The 23,963-nt window shown below is 38.3% G+C and overlaps 1 long non-coding RNA gene across 1 annotated transcript in view; it reads left to right on the top strand.

Moving 5' to 3' along the window:
* Positions 1 to 6,654: 6,654 nt before the first annotated feature.
* Positions 6,655 to 23,963, top strand: part of LOC123331156 — a 65,460-nt gene continuing 48,151 nt past the window's right edge. Inside the window, exon 1 of the long non-coding RNA XR_006547653.2 lies at positions 6,655 to 6,979. This is a non-coding gene — a long non-coding RNA (uncharacterized LOC123331156). The remainder of the gene's footprint in view (positions 6,980 to 23,963) is intronic.

Genomic DNA, 23,963 nt, shown 5'->3' with positions numbered 1-23,963 from the left:
CTCTTTTAAGGACAAGAATTCACACTGGAATTTCAATTCAGTTCTAATATGATAGTGTTCCACTTAAAATGCTTAATGCTGTAAGTGAACTTCATTTTCCTATATTAAAACACTGATTACTAAAAAGTTTCAAAATACAGCCATCTCTTGCTGTCTGTGAGGGATTGGCTGCAAGAACCCCTACAGATACCAAAACCCACAAGGCTCAAATTCCTTACGTAAACTGGCATGGTGTTTGTGTATAACTTAGTATTGGAACTAAATTCTTTCTATTAAAGCTTTTAAGTTGATTGTTATTTCCTGTAGAGCTAAAGCTTTTCTTTATGCTATTATATGATAGCCTTTTACACTACATTGAATGTATCATCAGTTCAATTTAGTTCAGTTGCTCAATCATGTCTAACTCTTTGTGACCTCATGGACTGCAGCACACCAGCATTCCCTGTCCATCACCCACTCCTGGAGCCTGCTCAAACTCATGTCCAGTGAGTCCATGATTCCACCCAACCAACTGATTCTCTGTCACCCCCTTCTCCTCCTGCCTTTGGTCTTTCCCAGCATCAGGGTCTTTCCAGTGAGTCAACTCTTCGCATGAGGTGGCCAAAGTACTGGAGTTTCAGCTTCAGCATCAGTCCTTCCAATGAATATTCAGGACTGATTTCCTTTAGGATGAACTGGTTGGATCTCCTTGTAGTCCAAGGGACTCTCAAGAGTCTTCTCCAACACCACAGTTCAAAAGCATCAATTCTTTGGCGCTCAGCTTTCCTTATGGTCTAACTCTCACATCCATACATGACCACTGGAAAAACCATAGCTTTGACCAGATGGATGTTTGTCAGCAAAGTAATGTCTTTGCTTTTTAATATGCTGTCTCGGTTGGTCATGGCTTTTCTTCCAAGGAGCAAGCGTCTTTTAATTTCATGGCTGCAGTCACCATCTGCAGTGATTTTGGAGCCCCCAAATTAAAATCTGTCACTCTTTCCACTTCTTCCCCATCTATTTGCCATGATGTGATGGGACTGGATGCCATGAAAAAGCTAACTTTTTCACTCTCCTCTTTCACTTTCATCAAGAGTCTCTTTAGTTCCTCTTCACTTTCTGCCATAAGGGTGGTGTCATCTGCATATTTGAGGTTATTGATATTTCCCCTGGCAATCTTGATCCCAGCTTGTGCTTCTTCCAGCCCAGCGTTTCTCATGATGTAGTCTACATATAAGTTAAATAAGCAGGGTGAAAATATACAGCCTTGATGTACTCCTTTCCTATTTGGAACCAGTCTGTTGTTCCGTGTCCAGTTCTAACAGTTGCCTCTTGACCTGCATACATATTTCTTAAGAGGCAAGTCAGGTGGTCTGGTATTCCCATTTCTAAGAATTTTCCAGTTTGTTGTGATGCACACAGTCAAAGGCTTTGGCATAGTCAGTAAAGCAGAAATAGATGTTTTGATGGAACTCTCTTGCTTTTTCAATGATCCAGCGGATGTTGGCAATTTGATCTCTGGTTCCTCTGCCTTTTCTAAAACCAGCTTGAACATCTAGAAGTCGCGGTTCATGTACTTTTGAAGCCTGGCTTGGAGAATTTTGAGCATTACTTTACTAGCGTGTGAGATGAGTGCAATTGTATGGTAGTTTGAGCATTCTTTGTGGACATTTTACTAAACATCTCTTTTTCAATAACATGATGCTTCGACTTCATATATCTTTGTTCTTTTAAGCATTCTTATTCTAAATACAAAATTCCCTATCATGAAATCCAGAATTTCAGATGTCACTGGAAAAGCATAGATATCTATTTCCATGATAAACACTTACTTTCACCAACAAATTAACAATGTTAGGAAAGATAAAGCTTATATAAATTCTGTATAAAATTAATGTTTATTTTTTTAGATTGTATAGATTTCATTTATAGATTCACATTTTTAAAGCATTATTTTATAAATTCAAAGTCACTTAAATCCTAAAACATTTTGGTGCTAATACTAAAGCCCTATTACATTTATGCGGCGGTTTGCATACTTTGATTCAGTGAAGAAATGCAAATTCTACCAGGAAATTAGTATATGTTATGTCTCAAATACCCAGTTTTTTTAATTACTAGTAGCTGTGTTCATTTCCATGAAAAAACCCCAAAATATTCTTCTAAAATAAATAAGACAAAACAGTAAGTTTTCAGTTTTATTGTACTATTCATGCTTTTTCAAATTTAAATGGAATATTCTTCTTGAAAAATGAAGGGACTAATGAATACCTCTTTAACCAATGGATGAGGTTTGGAGGAGACGTTGATCACTCTTTAAAATCTGGATTTTTGCTATTAGAAGATTTAAAACTGACTCTTGAAAAAATAAAGACCTTTCAGCCTTTGAGTAGTTAATCCTTTTATCATTTCCTTGGCTTGCAGCCTGCTCCTATCACTCCATTAGTTAAATTTCTTTCTAAATATAAGATTGTGCTTTTAAAAAGAGAGAGCATTTTTAGTTTAATAAGTTCAATCCTTATAATTTTTAACTTCAGAAAAATGATTCACAGCCATTCTGTCTTTTTAGCTGGAAACACTACATCTAAGCAAAGAACTTAAACATCGGTCTTCATAGTTTTACTAACAGAATATCTTTTTTCCATTTTTTAGAAACTTTTTTTTTGGAGGCATCTTTTCCAGTGTCTTTGGCTTGGCATGCTACGTCGATTCTGCCCTTCTGCACCTCGTCTCTCATCAGGACACTGGCCTGTATGAACTTCAACACCAGGGATTCTCATTTCCTGTTGGCCAGTGGAAACCCTAGAAGAAGGTCAGAGAAAGGGAGTGGCAAGAGATGAGGACTTTCACTTCCACTCAACGCTTCAAAGTCACCTTCGGCTGGAAGCATCTCTAGGACCATGTCCCAAGATGCATCCTTCTGGGTTCTGGTGACTGCTCTCCAGGAGCACTCAGCACTGCTAGCTGGAGGTCACTGCCTTGTCCTGCGATTCCGCCACACTCTGCTCATAATTTGTAAATATCATCTTTATTAAACTTCCCCTAAAGAATACTAATTTAATTGTACCACCACTATCTGTTAGGTCTATGACTGTTCCAGCAGTCTTTCCAAAGATTCCTCTTCTTGAAACATGAGTTTTCTGAAGAATTTTTTTAATTCAATAAGCTTATGTTTGTTTTTAGAAGAATCACAATAGTTCTAAGTTCTTTTTGGTGGTCGTAAATCCTTAGGATGTAAAATAAAAGAGCATTTCAGATATTAAAATGTAGTGACTTGCAGTCATACATCTTTAATTTGGTTTCTACTCAATGATTCTTGATTAGGATATATTATTTCAAATACACATAATCCTTTACTATTGCATCCTAAATGATAAAGCCTTCTTTGAAAGGAAAATTTCCCCATTTTTGCTATTTCTAAGTTTTCAAATTTAAGATTCAAAATCTTAAGAAATTAATTTAAATAAAGTAGATTTCTTCTCAGGAGGATTCTTCAGTTTGTTTAATAACAAAGGGTGTCCTTTAGCTTATGGAATGGGTTTTACCTGGTGGGTTTTAAAGAATAATTTTTCCCCCTGGCATATCTCCTGCTGATTTGAGACCTTTTGTTACAGTGCCTCCATGGCTTAATTTTGTATTTAGATAATATGGTAGAAGAATTGCTGACATTCAGGGGATTGGAAGCTGAGCAAAGTTGTTTTAGGTAGTCTTGGGGCAGAGTAGGAATTAGAAGCTGGGGATCAAAAAGATGAATGGGTCTTCCCATTGTTAGGGGGAAGAAAGAACACTGTCGGTCTTGCTTTGTGTCTAGAAGCAACGCTTGGTGTTTCATGAGCTTTGCACTTTCTCTTTTATAATTTTAAAAAATATTATTATTATTTAACTTAGTGTTAATTTCCTGTGGTTGGCTGGGGCCTGAACTTATCAAGGTAAAGTTTTGGTCTTTTGCCTTTGTAGGTTATTATGATTTTAGCAAACAAAGTATCTACCTGACTTCTCTCCCTTTTCCCTCTCACCACTTGGTGTTCTGCACAGTTTCGTGATCATTCTTGGGTATCTGCGGGAAGAAGTCAAGGATTTTAAAATATCTTTTGTGGGCACCACTTTCCACTGAACCCATGGGACAGTAGTAGCGGAGCTGAGACTTAGCAGGTGTCACAGAAAGTCATATTTTAACACAATTTCTAATATACTCAAACCTCATCATAAGTCTAGAAAGCAGATGTTATTATTTTCATCCCCTTTTTAGAACTTGTAAAAAATTAATAAACATGAACTTCAATTAAACAGAGACAAGAGACCTGAAGGGGAAACGCTCACAGCCTAACCACTAGAGCAAACAGGAAGATGGGGCTCAGCCAATGAGAGATGATGACAGCCCAGCCGCGGACTTTCTGTTTACCGTAGCTCCCCCAAATTCCTTCCCCCCCACTTAAAAGAATTCTGTCCATCTGCACAAGGGACTTGCATTTGACTTACCATGGTTGCAGACCCAAAATTACATTCTTTATTAATCCTGAAAAAAACCTATTTCTGCTAGAGAAATAACTGTCAGTTCATTTATTTTAGGTCAACAAGTTGAAACACAAAGTAATTTGTTCATGGTTTGAACTAAGGCAGTCTTTGGTACAGGCTTCCCTGGTGGTTCAGTGGTAAAGAATCCTCTTGCAGTGCAGGAGATGAAGGCTCACTCCCTGGGTCGGGAAGGTCCCCTGGAGAAGCAAACGGCAACCCACTCCAGTACTCTTGCCTGGGCAATCACATGGACAGAGGAGCCTGGTGGGTTACAGTCCATGGGGTCATGAAGAGTCAGAGACGACTGAACAACTAAACCACCACCGCTCTTGGGCACAGAGTCTGTCTGTGACCTCTATCTGTAATTGGTGAATTTACATGATTTACACTCAAAGTGAAATAATATATCCAATAGGATACAGTGGTATTACTATCTACCACATTTGTTACTATTTTCTCTTTGTTACCCTTGTGTTTTGTTTCTAATTTTGTCTTCCACTCTTTTTTTGCCTTTTGTGGTTTAACTGAGCATTGTATATGATTTCATTTCTCTTCTTAGCATATCAGTTATACTACTTTTTTTTTTTTTTTTTTTACTATTTTTACACTGAACAAACTTATCTGTGAGATGAATTAAGAATAAGAAACATAACAGATTTCATTTTTACTTTCACTTACTCTTTTTTGTGTGTACTTCCTTTACTTTTGTAGATCCAAGTTTCTGACCTATATCATTTTTTCTTCTCTCTAAAGAGCTTTTAACATTTCTTTCAAGGATGGGCTAGTGGCAATCAAGTGCCTCAATTTTAATTTGTCTGAGAAGGTCTTTATTTCTGCTTCAGTTGCCAAGGGTAATTTCACAGGATAATTTTCTATATCTTTGATCTTCTGTAGTTTGAAATGATTTGTTTAAGCATAGAGTTTTTTAATTTAAAATTTTTTTGAAAATTTTTTTTAAAATATAAATTTATTTATTTTAATTGGAGGTTAATTACTTTACAATATTGTATTGGTTTTGCCATACATCAACATGAATCTGCCACAGGTATACACGTGTTCCCCATCCTGAACCCTCCTCCCACCTCCCTTCCCATACCATCCCTCTGTGTTGTCCCAGTGCACCAGCCCCAAGCATCCAGTATCGTGCATCGAACCTGGACTGGCGATTCGTTTCTTATATGATATTATACATGTTTCAATGCCATTCTCCCAAATCTTCCCACCCTCGCCCTCTCCCACAGAGTCCAAAAGACTGTTCTATACATCTGTGTCTCTTTTGTTGTCTTGCATACAGGGTTATTGTATCCTCTGTTTTTGAGAAGCTTGTTGGACCTGTGGTTTGGTGTCTGATGTTAACGTGGGGAAATTCTCAATTATTATTATTTCATATATTACTTCTGTTATTTTCTTTGTTCTCCTTTGGATATTCCCATTTCTCATATGTTATACTTCAGCAGTTGTCCCACAGTCTTTGGATGTTCTGCTTTTTCAGTCTGTGTTCTTTTTGCTTGTCAGTTTTAAATGATTCTACTGCTGTATGCTCTAGCTCAGAGATTCTTTCATCAGCTATGTCCAGTCTCCTGATAGCCCCTCAAAGGTGCTCTTCATTCTGTTGTAGTGGTTTTTATCTCTAGCATTTCTTTTTGTTTTTTTCTTGTATCCCCATCTGCTTACATTGCCCATCTGTTCTTGCATGCTGTCTACATTTTCCTTTAGAGCCCTTAGTATATCATCTTAACTGTTTTAAATTCCCAGTCTGATAATTCCAGCCTCTCTGCCATGTCTGGTTCTGATTCTTGTTCTGTTTCTTCTAATTGTGTTTTATGTCATTTGATACACATTGTAATGTTTTGTTGATAGCCAGGCATGATGACTGGTTACAAGGTCCTCCTGTAAATAGGCCTTTAGTCGTGGGGTGGTCAGGTGTGGGTGAAGAATTCGCTAGTCGGGTAATTATGTCTCAGTCTTTTAGGGATGCTATGCCTGTGAACTGTGAACTTCACAAGTGTTTTTAATACTTTTTCTGCTTCTTAAGTGGAAGAGAATGGCTAAAACAGGCAGGAGTTGGGTGTTTCCCTCCTCCCACACGCAAGTCAGGAGCCTGCTGGAGTGGGTATTTACTTTCCCCCAGGTGAGTCAGATTCTGATAACAACCAGAAAGTTGGTCCAAAGTTAACTAGCTTCCCCTGCGGGCAAGTCTTCTTAAGGAGACCAGACTGCTTTCGGGTAATTCAAAATGGCTCCTCTCTCTTTGTTCTGCAGTTATTGTGAGAGGATTTTTCTCAGCTATTTCCTGTGTGAATCTGGTCTAGACCCTGGAAGGAAATCCCCAGGGTTGTGGGGGTCCCCCTCTGCCTGAGTCCCCCTGGAGTTTGTCAATAGAGTTGTCCACATTGAGCCTGTGGCAGTTCGTCGATTACAGTTCTTGTTTTCCTTCGTTGACGCTGGTCCCTGTGGTGGCTTCTGCTTGCTCCCCTCTGCTTGGGTAAGTTGTTTCCTTCTGTAGTTACCTGTTGTTTGTTCATCCTCATGGGCAGCAGTTTGGTTTGTTTCTCTACCTCATACAGATTCTAAAATAGTTGATATTTTCATTCTCTTTATTTTTTTTTTTTACTTGATTTAGGTTAGAATGGGGGTTTCTGAGTTCCTTACATGCAAAACCAGAAATGGGAAAGGCCCCTTGATATACTTTTAAATATTTCATTCTTGGTTTGGTTAAATATTTAACCAATTTGTTTCTTAGTAACCCATGATCCTATCTTAAATAACTGTAAAGCTGTTATATTCCAAAAGAAGAAAAAAAGTATACATAAAAACACACAAATTATATATATTCTTACATCTCTGATATTTTGCAAGCCCCAAAATCTAATTCCCCAGAGAATATCCTTTGTGACTAAAACCACCTTAAAGGGCCCCTGGAAAATAAAAAAGATTTGTTCTTTCACCTTGTAAAAAGAAAGGTGTTAGATACCATTAAGGGCTTGCATGGAAAATGTCATGTCTTTAGGTTAAATTGATATAGGTAAAATATTATTAATATAAATCAGAAATTGTAAGTTGTATGGAAATCTAAAGTATTGTCAAAGCTCTTGTTAACTTGTTTGTATCAGAAGCCTAATTCTTGAAATTAGATAGTATTGTGCCATTAGGTATAAGTTTATTTATTTTGTAATTTTGATGACAACTTTTCTTTAGTTTGAATCAAGTATCTTCTAGGATAATGGTCTTCAGCTGGGGTTACACATCCCTTACCTATGGAGTTTTGTTAATATGCAGACTTAACAGAAGCTCTTGATTATCTTGATGTATTAATAATATATTCTAGTGATAAATTGGTATAGTAATGGCATATAACCTAATGATATTATATATTTTATCTGAAATCTTTTTCCTCTGTAAAAATTATATTCACCCATTTTTATATATTAGATATAGTATGTAGTCTTCTGAAATCCATTTCTTGGATTGATTTTGTTTTGCACACTTCAGAAGTAACCACATTTCCATGCTGCCTTCTTTTCTTAATGAGCCCACATCAAGTCTTTCACTTTTGAAAATTATAAGCAAAATATAACCATAGCCATTTTACTGTTTTAAATAGTTTTAACCAATTATTTTTTACTATGGCCAAAAGCCCTCATGTATACAAAGCCTGGCATATTGTGAAGCCATAGAAATACCCTCTAGAACCACTATTGGAGCATGCTATTAATGCTTCACCCATTCCTCAGTTCTGCAGTGTAATCCCCTAGTCCCTATTCTGGAGCCTGATTTTTTATTTTTTTTGCCTGATATAAATCTTGGAGATTAGCTTCTGCCTTACATTCATAAACTGGAAGAAAAGACTTTTTCTATATTCCAACTTGAGAGAAGACTGAATATGAATCAATGATATACTGGCCAATAAATAATTGTCTCACTCTACTACTAATTGATTTATCAATTAGAGCAACAGAGAAAACCTAGTTTTTGGAGCCAGTTTAATTCTCCAGAGCTTCAAGCTTAGCCCAGGAGGAATGGGTAGATAAGGTCCATTATATTACTTGAGAGGCCAGCCAACCACTATTTCCTGAAATTTCACATTTGGTAATTCATCAGTTGCTATCTTGAAGGTTTTCCTGTTTTCAAGCTCCTCTGACAAACATTTATCCCTGAAGGAAGCAATGATTTAAAACCATTTGAGAAAGATCACTGGCAGCTCTGTGAGACCAAGATAGGGTCCATAAAGGCAGAGAGAAAAACCTGATAGGGAACTGAGAATAAAAGTTACCTTTTACCAAGTTCGAATTTTGCTTGCATTCTGATACTTTTGATTGAAAAGGGGATGTTTAATTGAATTACATAATTATAGTATCATGGCATTTTAATTCTGAAAAGAACCTTAAGTATGAGTAGTCCTACCCTTTCATTTTAAAAATGAGGAAGAGTTCCATTAATTAAAATATTGCAATTCAACCCATAGGAAAAGAACCTTTCTGTATTTATTACTGCTCAAGCATAACCAAAAATGCTCCTTATAAAGTAAATTTGTGATCAAAGTAGTGACCCAAATTCTTTTTTGTAGAGTAGTAACTGTTGAACTAAGTAGTAACTGTGAACTATGGCAAAACTGAAACTCTATCTTATCAGCAAAATGATATTTTACTTATTAGGACAGCAGTTTTGGGAAGCACAGAGAGACTAGATTTGGTTAGTTCACAGGACAGGAATATTAGCTGTCTGATAGGCATGCTTTAGGATTTAATTATTCAATCAACTTTCTTAGAATAATGCAACAAGTTCACTTTGGGAATTAAACTTGAGATGAAAGAGAGAAAGAAAAGAACTTTAGCTCTTATAATGTAGCAGTATTTTATCCTACTTATTTATTTTGTGTTAAATTCCTGGCTTTCTGCAAACTGAGAGAAGCAAAGTAGTGTTATCAGAACTTCAAAGGGCCATCAAAGGATGCACCATTAACTGTGGGCAGAATGACAACAAAGATGTAGAGAAGTACACTCGATTCAATTTCCTGAGTGACATAAAATTGTATAAAGTAAGCTTGGAGCCCAAAACAAGCAGTGAAACTGCTTCCCTCATAGCTCAGTTGGTAAAGAATCTGCCTGCAATGAAGGAGACGCCGGTTTGATTCCTGGGTCAGAAAGATCCCCTGGAGAACGGAAAGGCTACCCAATCCATTATTCTGGCCTGGAGAATTCCATGGACTGTATATAGTCCATGGAATCGCAAAGAGTCGGACATCACTGAGCAACTTTCACTTCACTAATTCATTAGAAAGTGTTATACCTGCATGTTATACGGCACTTCATGATACAGTTTACCAACCAGTAAGGCATGTACTCAAAACAGTAAACAAAGTCACAATATATACACAGATCCAGCAAAGCTGCAGTACCTTTAAAAGTGTTGTAGCTAGAAAACATGATGATAAAATTAACTTGATATGTAGATGATACCAACCACTAAGCTCGCTTCATAAATAAACAGCAACCTTGCTGAGTTCAACAGGATAAAGCTAACGAATGTGTAGAGGAGATGGTGCAATCCCTGAATCTGTTTCATGGTAACATCCCTTGTCCACTGTGTCTCTCCACCCACAGGCTACACCTATGCTGCTGGTGATAAACCCAGTGTGGTACATCCCTGATTCAATGGCATGACCAGTGACTTCTGGCCTCTATACAGGATAGCTTATAACACTCTTTGGAGAATTGGAACTTGGGAAACTGAGAAATTGACTATTTAGTCGTAGTCAGTTGAAGTCATAACAATGTGCAAACTTAAGTGATAAGGAAGAGGTTGACATAATAAAAGCAACAGAGTCAACAGGTAGAAAGAAGTTGTGCCATCATGAAAAAGATTATTTTTTTTTGGCTTTCAAGAGTACAGGGTTCTTGCCAGATTTTCAATTCATACTTTAGATGGGAGATGTGTGGCAACATGGAGTTTCTGGTCTTGAATTTCCTTCTATCTGACTCACTTCTTCCCTTAATTCCTTGCCCAAATCCCCTTTTCTCTCTATGCTAAGGTAATTAAGTGAATCTCTATGCTTTTAAACTGAACAGAGCTCTGTGTAGTTCAAATACAAATGGGAACAGCATTATAAGAAGAGAGAAACAAATACCGAAGCTCATGATTTCATCAAAGACAACTGATGCCTTTTGGTTTGACTAGATGGTTTCTTTCATTCTATGTTTGACTTTTTCAGAAACTTTACAAAATTTTATATTTTGCTACAGAGTTCTGGAATTTCAAACCAATACTGGCATCAAATACCTTCTAGTAGTTAATAAAGTTATCTTAAGATATGCTATTTAAGAAATAGAAGCAAGTTGCAGTGGATCTCCAGTTTTAAACAAATCTGTTTAAGAGCTGCATATGCTTAACATTTTACCAAATCTACTATAACACAGATAGAAAATCAAGTTAGATACTTTGGAGTGGGGAAACAGATCTTTATTGTGTCACCTTCCTAGATCCATACCTAAAAATTAGTTTCATATTACCTATAAAGATGATAGGAACTTTAGCTTGCAGACAGATTTACTGTATATTAAAAGGTACAACATCTGAATTGTTTTCTCTATTTTCTGTTCTCTGTGGCCTCCATCAAGGGAGATCAGGAAACAAGGTTAAATTCTTGTAGGGTTAATTATGTTAGACTTCTCTTATTTTCCCACACGCAAGCTTAATTATATTCATCATCACTTATGTCTCTATCCCATGTAGCCAATTGGGATTGGGATTCGGTCATGATAAAGTGGAGAATTTAGGACTTTAGATGGGGCTTCCCTGGTGACTCAGACAGTAAGGAAAAAAAAAAAAAAGTCTGCCTGCGAAGAAAGAGACCTAGGTTTGATTCCTGTGTCAGGAAGATCCCCTGGAGAAGGAAATGGCAACCCACTCCAGTTTTCTTGCCTGGAGAATTCCATGGACAGAGGAATTTGGTGGGCTACAATCCATGAAGTCACAATCGGTCGGACAGTTCAGTTCAGTTGCTTAGTCGTGTCCAACTCTTTGCGACCTCATGGACTGCAGCATGCCAGGCTTCCCTGTCCATCACCAATTCCCAGAGCTTACTCAAACTCATGTCCATCGAGTCGGTGATGCCATCCAACCAACTCATCCTCTGTTGTCCCCTTCTCATTCAGCATCAGGGTCTTTTCCTGAGTCATTTCTTCTCATCAGGTGGCCAAATTATTGGAGCTTCAGCATTAGTCCTTCCAATGAATAATCTGGGGTGATTTCCTTTAGGATTGACTGGTTTGATCTCCTTGTATTCCAAAGGACGCTCAAGAGTCTTCTGCAACACCACAGTTCAAAAGCATAAATTCTTCGGTGGTCAGCTTTCTTTATGGTCCTGCTCTCATATCCACACATGATTACTGGAAAAACCATAGCTTGGACTCGACAGACATTTGTCAGCAAAGTAATTTCTCTGCTTTTTAATATTGTCTAGCTTGGTCATATCTTTTCTTCCAAGGAGCAAACTTCTTTTAATTTTTGGCTGCAGTCACCATCTGCAGTGATTTTGGAGCCCAAGAAAATAGAGTCTGTCACTGTTTCCATTGTTTCCCTACCTATTTGCCATGAAGTGATGGGACCAGATGCCAAGATCCTCATTTTTAAGCTAGCTTTTTCACTGTCCTCTTTCACTTTCATCAAAGGTTCTTTAATTCCTCTTTGCTTTCTGCCATGAGGGTGGTGTCATCTGCATATCTGAGGTTATTGATATTTGTCCTGGCAATCTTGATTCCAGCTTGTGCTTCATCCAGCTTGGCATTTCTCATGATGTACTCTGCATATAAGTTAAATAAACAGGGTAACAATATACAGCTTTGACCTACTCCTTTCCTGATTTGGAACCATTCTATTGTTCCATGTCCAGTTCTGACTGTTGCTTCTTGAACTGCAAACAGATTTCTCAGGAGGCAGGTAAGGTGGTCTGGTATTCCCATCTCTTTCAGAATGTTTCACAGTTTGTTGTGATCCACACAGTCAAAGGCTTTGGCGTAGTCAATAAAGCAGAAGTAGATGTTTTTCTGGAACTCTCCTGCTTTTTTGATGATCTAATGGATGTTGGCAGTTTGATATCTGGTTCCTCTACCTTTTCTAAAACCAGCTTGAACATCGGGAAGTTCACGGTTCATGTACTGTTGAAGCCTGGCTTGGAGAATTTTGAGCATTACTTTGCTAGCATGTGAGACGAGTACAACTGTGTGGTAGTTTGAGCATTCTTTGGCATTGCCTTTTTTTGAGATTGGAGTGAAAACTGACCTTTTCCAGTCCAGTGGCCACTAATGAGTTTTCCAAATTTGCGGGCATATTGAGTACAGCGCTGTCACAGCTTCATCTTTTAGGATTTGGAATAGCTCAACTGGAACTCCATCACCTCCACTAGCTTGTTCATAGTGATGCTTCCCAAGGCCCACTTGACTTCACATTCTAGAACCTCTGGCTCTAGGTCAGTGATCACACCATCGTGGTTATCTGGGTCATGAAGATCTTTTTTGTACAATTCTTCTTTGTATTCTTGTGACCTCTTTATATCTCCTGCTTCTGTTAGGTCCATACCATTTCTGTCCTTTATTGGGCCCATCTTTGCATGAAATGTTCCATTGGTATCTCTAATTTTCTTGAAGAGATCTCTAGTCTTTTTTTTTTTTTTCCTCTATTTCTTTGCATTGATCACTGAGGAAGGCTTTCTTATCTCTCCTTGCTATTCTTTGGAACTCTGCATTCAGATGCTTATATCTTTCCTTTTCTCCTTTGCTTTTTGCTTCTCTTCTTTTCACAGCTATTTGTAAGGCCTCCTCAGACAACAATTTTGCCTTTTGCATTTCTTTTTCTTGGGGATGGTCTTGAACTCTGCCTCCTGTACAGCATCATGGACCTCTGTCCATAGTTCTTCAGGCACTCTGTCTATCAAAGCTAATGCCTTGAATCTATTTGTCACTTCCACTGTATAATTGTAAGGGATTTGATTTAGGTCATACCTGAATGGTGTAGTGATTTTCCCTACTTTCTTCAATTTAAGTCTGAATTTGGCAATAAGGTGCTCATGATCTAAGTCATGGCCAGCTCCTGGGCTTATTTTTGCTGACTGTATAGAGCTTCTCCATTTTTGGCTGCAAATAATATAATCAGTCTGATTTCTATATTGACCATTTGGTGGTGTCCATGTGTAGAGTTGTCTCTTGTGTTGTTTGAAGAGTGTGTTTGCTATAACCAGTGCGTTCTCTTGGCAAAACTGTTAGCCTTTGTCCTGCTTCATTCTATACTCTGAGGCCAAATTTGCCTATTACTCCAGGTATCTCTTGGCTTCCTACTTTTGCATTACAATCCCCTATGATGAAAAGGACATCTTTTTTTGGGTGTTAGTTCTAGACGGTCATGTAGGTCTTCATAAAACCATTCAATTTCAGTTTTTCAGCATTACTGGTTGGGGCATAGACATGGATTACTCTAATATTAAATGGTTTGCCTTGGAAATGAACGGAGATGATTCTATCACTTTTGAGATTGCACCCAAGTACTGTATTTTGGACTCTTTTTGACTATGAGGGCTACTCTGATTTTTCTAAGGGATTCTTGCCCACAGTAGTAGATATAATGGTCATCTGAGTTAAATTCACCCATTCTGATCATTTTTAGTTCATTGATTCCTAAAATTTTGATGTTCACTTTTGCCATCTCCTGTTTGACTACTTCCAATTTACCCTGATTCATGGACCTAACATTCCAGGTTCCTATTCAAAATCATTCTTTACAGCACTGGACTTTGCTTCAGTCACCAGTCACATCCACAACTGGGCATTGTTTTAGCTTTGGCTCCATCGCTTCATTCTTTCTGGAGTTATGTCTCCACTGATCTCCTGTAGCATATTGGGCACCTACCGACCTGGGGAGTTCATCTTTCAGTGTCCTATCTTTTTGACTTTTCATACTGTTCATGGGGTTCTCAAGGCAAGAATACTGAAGTGGTTTGCCATTTCCTTGTCCAGTGGACCACCTTTTGTCAAAACTCTCCACGATGACCCGTCTGTCTTGGGTGGCCCTACACAGCATGGCTCATAGTTTCAATGAGACAAGGCTGTGTTCCATGTGATCAGTTTGGTTAATTTTCTGCAATTGTGGTTTTCATTCTGTTTGCCCTCTGAAGGATAAGGATAAGAGGCTTATGGAAGCTTCCTGATAACAAATAGCACACACAAAACAATCTGAAGGCTAAGTATCATAACTCTGGGTAACCTAAAAGAAACAAGTTTGGGCGGCCCCATTTGCTTCTTTGTAAACATTGTACCAGCAAGTTGGAGAGGTTGTGAGTTAAAACCAGATTCAGACCTTCCTGGGTTCCCAACCTTCTAGCAGCAGTTCCACCATGACCCTTAACACATGCCCACTCTATGAGTTTAGGTAAAAGCTGTTTACTGGGTACAGTACAGTCACAACCGACATTCCTTAGACTCCATAGGTGGTTTGTAAAATGAAGATTGTGTAAATTAAGTATTTCCCTTGACAGTTTCTTAGAAAATCTCCACATTGAAGTGTAACATATGATTTCCCACTAAATTTTATCTCCAGGATGAAGCCAATTACACTTTTTAGTTGAGCATCCAGTAAATTAGTCGCCTTGTATCCAGGTGATATACTGTAACAAAACTATGTGCCTTTAACCGATGGATTCACATTCGAATCTTGAAATGCTTATGCTATGAATAGTCGGAGGAAACTGAACATGGCTGGAATGAGCAGATTCACCCCTCCTCTCACATTCACACTGGGGTAGGTGCTCATGGACTAGCATGCGTGTGTGCTCAGTCACTCAGTCATGACTGACTCTTTGCAACCCCATGGACTGTAGCCTGCCAGTTTCCTCTGTCCACGGAGTTTTCCAAGCAAGAACAGTGGAGTAGGTTGCCATTCCCTACTCGAGGGGATCTTGGTGACCCAGGGATTGAACCTATGTCTGTTGCATCTCCTGCATTGGCAGGCAGATTCTATACCACTAGAATGACCTGGGAAGACCCTCGTGGACTAGAAGGCATGCAAAATCCTCACCATTTAAATTCCTACTGTCTTTTCTATCTTGGAATTATACTATGTTTACTTAGGTTGAACAAATATATGTTATCATTTCACTGTCTAAACAATATGAATGGCACTGTTTTAAAAATCTGAGAGGAAAAATAAAGAAATATAAGAGGTAGTCTTTATTCTTTGGAGAGAATATGAGTACAAACATGAAATAAGTAACCATGATTGCAAAGGGATTTATAATAACTAATTTATGCAAAATAAGTGATACAGAGAAAAGAATCAACACAACTTCAGAAATGGATCGTGTAGGGCAGTGAGGGAGATTCTGAAAGATCTATCCTGTTTTTGAAGAGGCTACAAAAAAGTTGGAGGCCATCTTGGTCATTTATGACCATAACTTGGCACTACTCATTAAATTTTATTCTCTGCTAATACTGGACCAATGTACTTGGCTACATTTGAAACTATGATCAATTTTTTTTTGGTACATGGACTAGCTCTTCCATCATGCCAACTTCCTTCTAGCCTGTGCGAGTCATACCCAATCTTGGGAATTCTTTTGAGAATCACACTTTCTCTGTTTCTATTTCCTACTTCATCTATGTGCTTTGTCATAAGTTTGTTACTTACCAGCTAGAAACAGTCATGATCTTGAATGAAGATGGCATAGTTTGGAAAAAGAGTCTAAAGACAGATTACCTGGGTTTGAATCCATCTGTGGTGTGCTGTGCTTAGTTGCTCAGTTGTGTCCAACTCTTAACTACAACTACTAACACATATTAGATATGTAACTTAACTTCTTTGCAAAATTATTAGACCCTGTGTTCTTTAGTTTAACTATACCTTAAACGTAACAGTATCTATCTACCCTTGGGGTTAATATGAGACTTAATGAGGTAATATTTGTAAAATGCTGTTAAATATACAGATACTCAGTTTTAAATGTTGGCTCTGATTTATGTTATTCTCTAAGTAACTAGAATATTACTGTGCATTCTCATTAGTGAGCACTCTTGAAACTGATAAAAATCTTCTTATGGTAAATGATACATAGAAAGGCACTTTACATATTGAAATAATTTAGCTATTAGCTTAAATGCAATTTATTTGTTTCATTAAGCATTCCTTACCAAAGGGCTTGCTTCTCTATTAATTCTTTCCCTTGCTGTTATAAATACACTTAATTACTTTCTTCAACTGACACAGTCTTCCTTATTTCTGAAGAACATATATCACCCATCCTCTTTCAAAAAGCCTTCCCTGATACCTTTCAGGCTTGACAAAGTATTCTGTTCTCCTTCCATACTTTCTGGGATGAATTTTATCATGACACTTTGAGCATTATACTGAAACGATCTGTTGGGCAGTTTGTAAGCAGACAGAGAATCTCCAGGGAAGGGTAATTGGTTTTCTCATTTGTATCCTTCACACCTTTTGTAGTGCCAACATGTAAGGGACTCTTCAGTGTTGAATTGAAATTGACCTTTGTTATGATCACAAAGATAACAAAGAGTATTAAGAGAACTTGCAAGATTAAGGTCTGCAATACAAAGGCATATTTGTTACCACAGAGAATTCTTTCTAAAGAAATCAATGAAGAAGCCTTGGGAAAGGATGCAGCACAAAATAACTTTGTTTTTATTTCTCAATGTAACATTATCCACTTAAAATGAGGAATGGTAGAAAACCTCTAAAATTGCTTGTGGAATATTGAGCCCTCTTTTACAAATTATTCTTCAGAGAATTTAGATCTTGGCAGGAATGCTGGTTTCTGTGCTTACAGGAAATTATACATCTTTTTTCAATGTTAATTTTTACATCAAATAACTCCCTTGTACAACCACATCATAAAATGTTCAGTCGTCTTGTACAAGTAATTATTTATGTTAATTGTAGTCATTAGAATTGAAATTGATGAGAAAAAGTATAGTCAAAAGATAACATCTGAACATTTTAATAGTATGTGTTAAACATTAGATAAAGTTAATAAGAATATTAAAAGATGTGTTTAACAATGTAATTAGATGACAAGAATATTTCAATTATCTTCAAGTAAGTACAGATCTTACAAAAGCTTGGAACACATACCAAAAAGCAGAAAAAAACGAACAGTTTACTGAAGGCATACTTTAAATACAATTTAAATAATCAATTAAAAGATCACCACCAAGGGACTTTCCTGGTGGTCCAGTGGTTAAGACTTCGTCTTCCAATGCAGGTGGTACAGGTTCCATCCCTGGTCTGGAAGCTGAGATCCCACATGCCTCACAGCCAAAAACCCCAAAAAACATAAACAGAAGTAATACTGAAACAAAAAGAAGTAATACTGAAATGATGATTTCAATAATGATTCAATAATGATTAAAAAAAAAATTACCCCCAAGCTTGAAGTGACCACAAAGTTTTGGGTTAAATATGAAAGCAGGCCTGATATTTGCTATATTTTCTAGTAAAAATACATAATTTTTATACTTATAAAAATATAAATATATTTACTGTATAAATACTTTCCAAGAAGCAGAATAATTCAGAGGCAAGAAAATCATGCATGGTCCCTCAAAAAAAATTTGTCTAGGTTATAAATTGCAAATCAAAGTCTTATATTGAATTTAATTGTTTTTGAAAGATTTGACTTTTCTAGATCAGTTTTGCACCACATGTCATAACAATTCCCCAAAGTCTGTACACTTGTTGGTTTTTATACTCATTTTTGATAGGTAACTATATGTTTGCAAAGCATATAGTTAAAATTACATTTAATTTTTAAAAAATTTGACAGGCTTTTGTTTATTAATAGATACATTTTATGCTTACTTGTCATAAAGACTTTCATTAATTAGAATATCCCATTGTTAATTAAATGAAAACAACTAAAGAACTACATATTAAGAAATTTTTATATTAGTTCCTATTATAAATCCTATTTTGAAGTTAGCCTAAATTGCCCTCCAACAGAATTTTGGGATTCTGGCTAGAGTTATTGGGAAATTAGATTTATTAGATTCAAAATTTGCTTAGCTGTTTTTTTTTTTAATTGAAGGATAGTTTGTTTAAAATGTTGTGTTAGTTTCATGTATACAGCAAAATTATTCAATTATACATATATATGTATACTTTTTCAGATTCTTTTATTATTTTTGTTGCTGTTCAGTCTCTAAGTTGAGTTTGACTCTTTGCAACCTCATGGACTACAGCACGCCAGGCTCCTCTGTCTTCCACTGTCTTCTGGAGTTTGTTCAGATTCATGTCCATTGAGTTGGTGATGCTATCTAACCATCTCATCCTCTGTCGCCCTCTTCTTTTGTGATCAATCTTTCCCAACATCAAGGTCTTTTCCAATGAGTCAGCTCTTTGCATCAGGGAGCCAAGTATTGGAACCTCAGCTTCAGTCTTTCCAATGAATATTCAGGGTTGATTTCCTTTAGGATTGAATGGTTTGATCTCCTTGGAGTTCAAGGGACTCTCAAGAGTCTTCTCCAGCACCACAATTGGAAAGCATCAATTCTTTGGTGCTCAGCATTCTTTATGGTCCGGCTCTCACATCTGTACATGACTACTGGAAAAACTGTAGCTTTGGCTATACAGACCTTTGTCGGCAAAGTGATGTCTCTGCTTTTTAATGCACTGACATTTAATAATATGACAAATAGATTTGTCATAGCTTTTTACACATTATTGCAAGATATTTAATGTTTCCTGTGCTATACAGTAGATACCTATTGTTTATCTATTTTATATACAGTAATGTGTATCTGTTAATCCCAAGCTCCTATTTATCCCTCCCTCTTCCCCTTTGATAACCATAAGTTTTTTTGTTATGTCTGTGAGTCTGTTTCTGTTTTGTAAGTAAGTTCACTTGTGTCATATTTTAGATTCCACATATAAGTGATATTATATGATCTGGTCTTTGTCTGACTTACTTCAATTAGTATGACAATATCTAGGTCCATCCATGTTGCTAAAAATGGCATTATTTCATTCTTTTTGTTTGTTAAATTTTATTTATTACTTATTAAATTTCCTCAAGTTATTACATCAGATCATGTTGAATAACTCATACACCCTAAATGCTGTTTGGTTTTCTGAGTCATTCCTGAGGAATTGTCAAACCCAGAGGCTGAAGGAGGTAGGCAGATACTGAGAACATAACCCAGATACATATACAATTCTGGGAATTTTTTGTGAATAGCTAATAGGGTTTCTAGTCTGTCCAGGGTTCTAGATGTATTTTCAACCCTGAACCATCAACAGTCATTTCCTGGGTTTTACTTCCTGGGCACATGGCAGCCTCGGGTCACATGCAGTCCTTAGATGAGAAGGATGTTGTTAAGCTGGATGGCTTATGGGCTATGGGTCCTGGGATGTGGACCCCAGTGGCTCAGGAAGAAACAGGCTCAGAGTTAAACCCTCCAGCTTGACTGCGATGCAGTTGTCCTCACTTAGGTCCGCCTCCAGCCACCTGCATCTTGGTTCATCTCCCCCGGCCAACAGTGAGTGTTTGGTGTGAGGCGTTAGGGTTGTGGCGGGTATACCAGGATCCCTTTTCCTCTTTAGTGCTTCCTAGTTTCTCATCTGTTGTGTGATTGTTTGGGGGGCTGTAACTTAATATTATGTTATCGTCAGCAAAATAGCAGTCGGAAGATGATTTCTGTCCTGCTGGCCAAAGAGCTGTCTGGATAAGAGCAACTTGTCTTTTTCTTTACTCTCTGGTCATATGGAAGGCCAGATGTCACAGGAAGTGTTTTATAACTTGCTGACTCTGTGAATGTTCCAGAAAATATAAATGACTCTAAAACTTAAAAAAAGTATTCATGTATAAAGGTCTATTGTTTTGGTTTTTTTTTTTTTTTTTTGGATTATGGCCATGTTGAGTGTTCACCCATAGAGTCACTGACAGAAAAGCGTTTGGACTTACCCTTTGACCTTGAGACATGTCCATGTAGGGAACATTGTAGTGGGGGAGGGCTTGTTAAAGATGACATAGGAAGTACTGTTCCCCCCACGGCTGCCTTCAAGCTGTGCTCTCATTGGCCAGTAGTTATTGGGAATAAACCATCTCTGAAGACCAAATGAAAGGGAGCCCCAATCTATAAAGAGTTCCTAAGAGCCTCCTAAAGCCTTGCATGGGACACAGACTACAGCCATCTTTTCTGAAGTAGGCTGAAACTGGGTGCTGCACGGAAGTGGAAAGAGTAAGAGGTAACTCCTGCTAATGTTTCCTCCTGGAGACTGGACTCATGGTCCACCAGTTCAGTTCAGTCGCTCAGTCATGTCCGACTCTTTGCAACCCCATGAATCGCAGCACGCCAGGCCTCCCTGTCCATCAACAACTCCCGGAGTTCACTCAGACTCACGTCCATCGAGTCAGTGATGCCATCCAGCCATCTCATCCTCTGTCGTCCCCTTCTCTTCCTGCCCCCAATCCCTCCCAGCATCAGAGTCTTTTCCAATGAGTCAACTCTTCACATGAGGTGGCCAAAGTACTGGAGTTTCAGCTTTAGCATCATTCCTTCCAAAGAAATCCCAGGGCTGACCTCCTTCAGAATGGACTGGTTGGATCTCCTTGCTGTCCAAGGGACTCTCAAGAGTCTTCTCCAACACCACAGTTCAAAAGCATCAATTCTTCGGCGCTCAGCCTTCTTCACAGTCCAACTCTCACATCCATACATGACCACTGGAAAAACCATAGCCTTGACTAGACGAACCTTTTTTGGCAAAGTAATGTCTCTGCTTTTGAATATGCTATCTAGGTTGGTCATAACTTTTCTTCCAAGGAATAAGCATCTTTTAATTTCATGGCTGCAGTCACCATCTGCAGTGATGTTAGAGCCCAAAAAAATAAAATCTGACACTGTTTCAACTGTTTCCCCATCTATTTCCCATGAAGTGGTGGGGCTGGATGCCATGATCTTCGTTTTCTGAATGTTGAGCTTTAAGCCAACTTTTTTACTCTCCACTGTCACTTTCATCAAGAGGCTTTTTAGTTCCTCTTCACTTTCTGCCATAAGGGTGGTGTCATCTGCATATCTGAGGTTATTGATATTTCTCCCAGCAATCTTGATCCCAGCTTGTGTTTCTTCCAGTCCAGTGTTTCTCATGATGTACTCTGCATATAAGTTAAATAAGCAGGGTGACAATATACAGCCTTGATGTACTCCTTTTCCTATTTGGAACCAGTCTGTTGTTCCTATATGCTGCTGCTGCTAAGTCGCTTCAGTCGTGCCTGACTCTGTGCAACCCCCTAGATGGCAGCCCACCAGGCTCCCCCGTCCCTGGGATTCTCCAGGCAAGAACACTGGAGTGGGTTGCCATTTCCTTCTCCAGTGCATGAAAGTGAAAAGTGAAAGTGAAGTCATTCAGTCGTGTCCGACTCTTTGTGACCCCATGGACTGCAGCCTACCAGGCTTCTCTGTCCATGGGATTTTCCAGGCTAGAGTACTGGAGTGGGGTGCCATCCCCTTCATATATATATATATATATATATATACACACACACATTCATACATGGCATTTGTTTTTCTCTTTCTGACTTGCTTTGTTTAACAGGCTCTAGGTTTATCCACCTAACTACAACTGACTCAAATTTATTCCTTTTTATGGCCAAGTAATAGTCCATTGTATATATGTACCACAGCTTCTTTATCCATTCATCCGTTGATGGACACCTAGTTTGCTTCCATGTCCTGGCTGTGTAAATAATGCTACAGTGAACATTGGGGTAAATGTGTCCTCTTGAATTAAGGTTTTCTCAGAGTATGTGCTCAGTAGTGGGATTTCTGGGTCACAGTATTTTTATTCCTAGTTTTTAAAAGGAATCTGCATATACATTCTCTCCAAAACAAGTTGATGACTCATGTGGCCCAATCCCAGATGAAAAGGCTGCATGTGCCTCTGTGAAATATCAGTGGAGACTTAAAAATACTCTTCAGCAAGACAAGGTTAGTAACATCAGCACCAAAAATTTCTGGAAGTGAGGAGTCATTGTCAGCAGTCACAGATCCTGAATGAGAGATACCAAAAACAAAACAAAACAATCAATAAATAAAAGAGAAAGATGGATCAAAGGTGAAGAAAGTGTGGGGAGAGATTATAATTGAAACCACTGAGAATAAAATAACCTAAGACAAAAGGGGAGGCAAAACCCAAACTAGCTGGCTATTTATATCATCCCCAAGAAAAAGAAATGCAAAAAGGCAACTGGTGGTCTGAAGAGGCCTTAAAAATACCTGAGAAAAGAAGAGAAGCTAAAGGCAAAGGAGAAATGGAATGATATACCCATTTGAAAGCAGAGTTCCAAAAAGTAGCAAGGAGAGATAAGAAAGCCTTCCTCAATGATCAATGCAAAGAAATACAAGAATAGAATAGAATAGGAAAGACTAGAGAGCTCTTCAAGAAAATTAAAGATACCAAGGGAAGTTTTCATGCAAAAATGGGCACAGTAAAGGACAGAAATGGTATGGACCTAACAGAAGCAGAAGATTAAGAAGAGTTGGGAAGAATACACAGAAGAACTATACAAAAAGATCTTCACGACCCAGATAATCACGATGGTATGATCACTCACCTAGAGCCAGACATCCTGGAATGTGAAGCCAAGTGTGACTTAGGAAGCATCGCTATGAACAAAGCTAGTGGAGGTGATGGAATTCTACTTGAGCCATGATGCTGTGAAAGTGCTGCACTCAACATACCAGCAAATTTGGAAAACTCAGTAGTGGCCACAGGACTGGAAAAGGTCAGTTTTCATTCCAATCCCAAAGAAAGGCAATGCCAAAGAATGCTCAAGTTCAGTTCAGTTCAGTTCAGTCACTCAGTCGTCTGACTCTTTTGTGAGCCCATGAATCGCAGCACGCCAGGCCTCCCTGTCCATCACCACCTCCCAGAGTTTACTCAAACTCACGTCCATCGAGTCAGTGATGCCATCCAGCCATCTCATCCTCTGTCATCCCCTTCTCCTCCTGCCCCCAATCCCTCCCAGCATCAGAGTCTTTTCCAATGAGTCAACTCTTCACGTGAGGTGGCCAAAGTACTGGAGTTTCAGCTTTAGCGTCATTCCTTCCAAAGAACACCCAGGGCTGATCTCCTTCAGATGGACTGGTTGGATCTCCTTGCAGTCCAAGGGACTCTCAAACTACCTCACAATTGCACTCATCTCACACGCTAGTAAAGTAATGCTCAAAATTCTCAAAGCCAGGCTTCAGCAATACATGAAATGTGAACTTCCAGATGTTCAAGCTGGTTTTAGAAAAGGCAGAGGAACCAGAGATGAAATTGCCAACATCCACTGGATCACCAAAAAAGCAAGAGAGTTCCACAAAAACATGTATTTCTCCTTTATTGACTATGCCAAAGCCTTTGTCTGTGTGGATCACTGCAGACTGTGGAAAATTCCTAAAGAGATGGAAATACCAGACCACCTGACCTGC

This window comes from Bubalus bubalis, chromosome 22 (assembly GCF_019923935.1).
Source record: "Bubalus bubalis isolate 160015118507 breed Murrah chromosome 22, NDDB_SH_1, whole genome shotgun sequence".
NCBI classification, from domain to species: Eukaryota; Metazoa; Chordata; class Mammalia; order Artiodactyla; family Bovidae; genus Bubalus; species Bubalus bubalis.
This window is presented reverse-complemented; position numbering and strand designations above follow the sequence as displayed.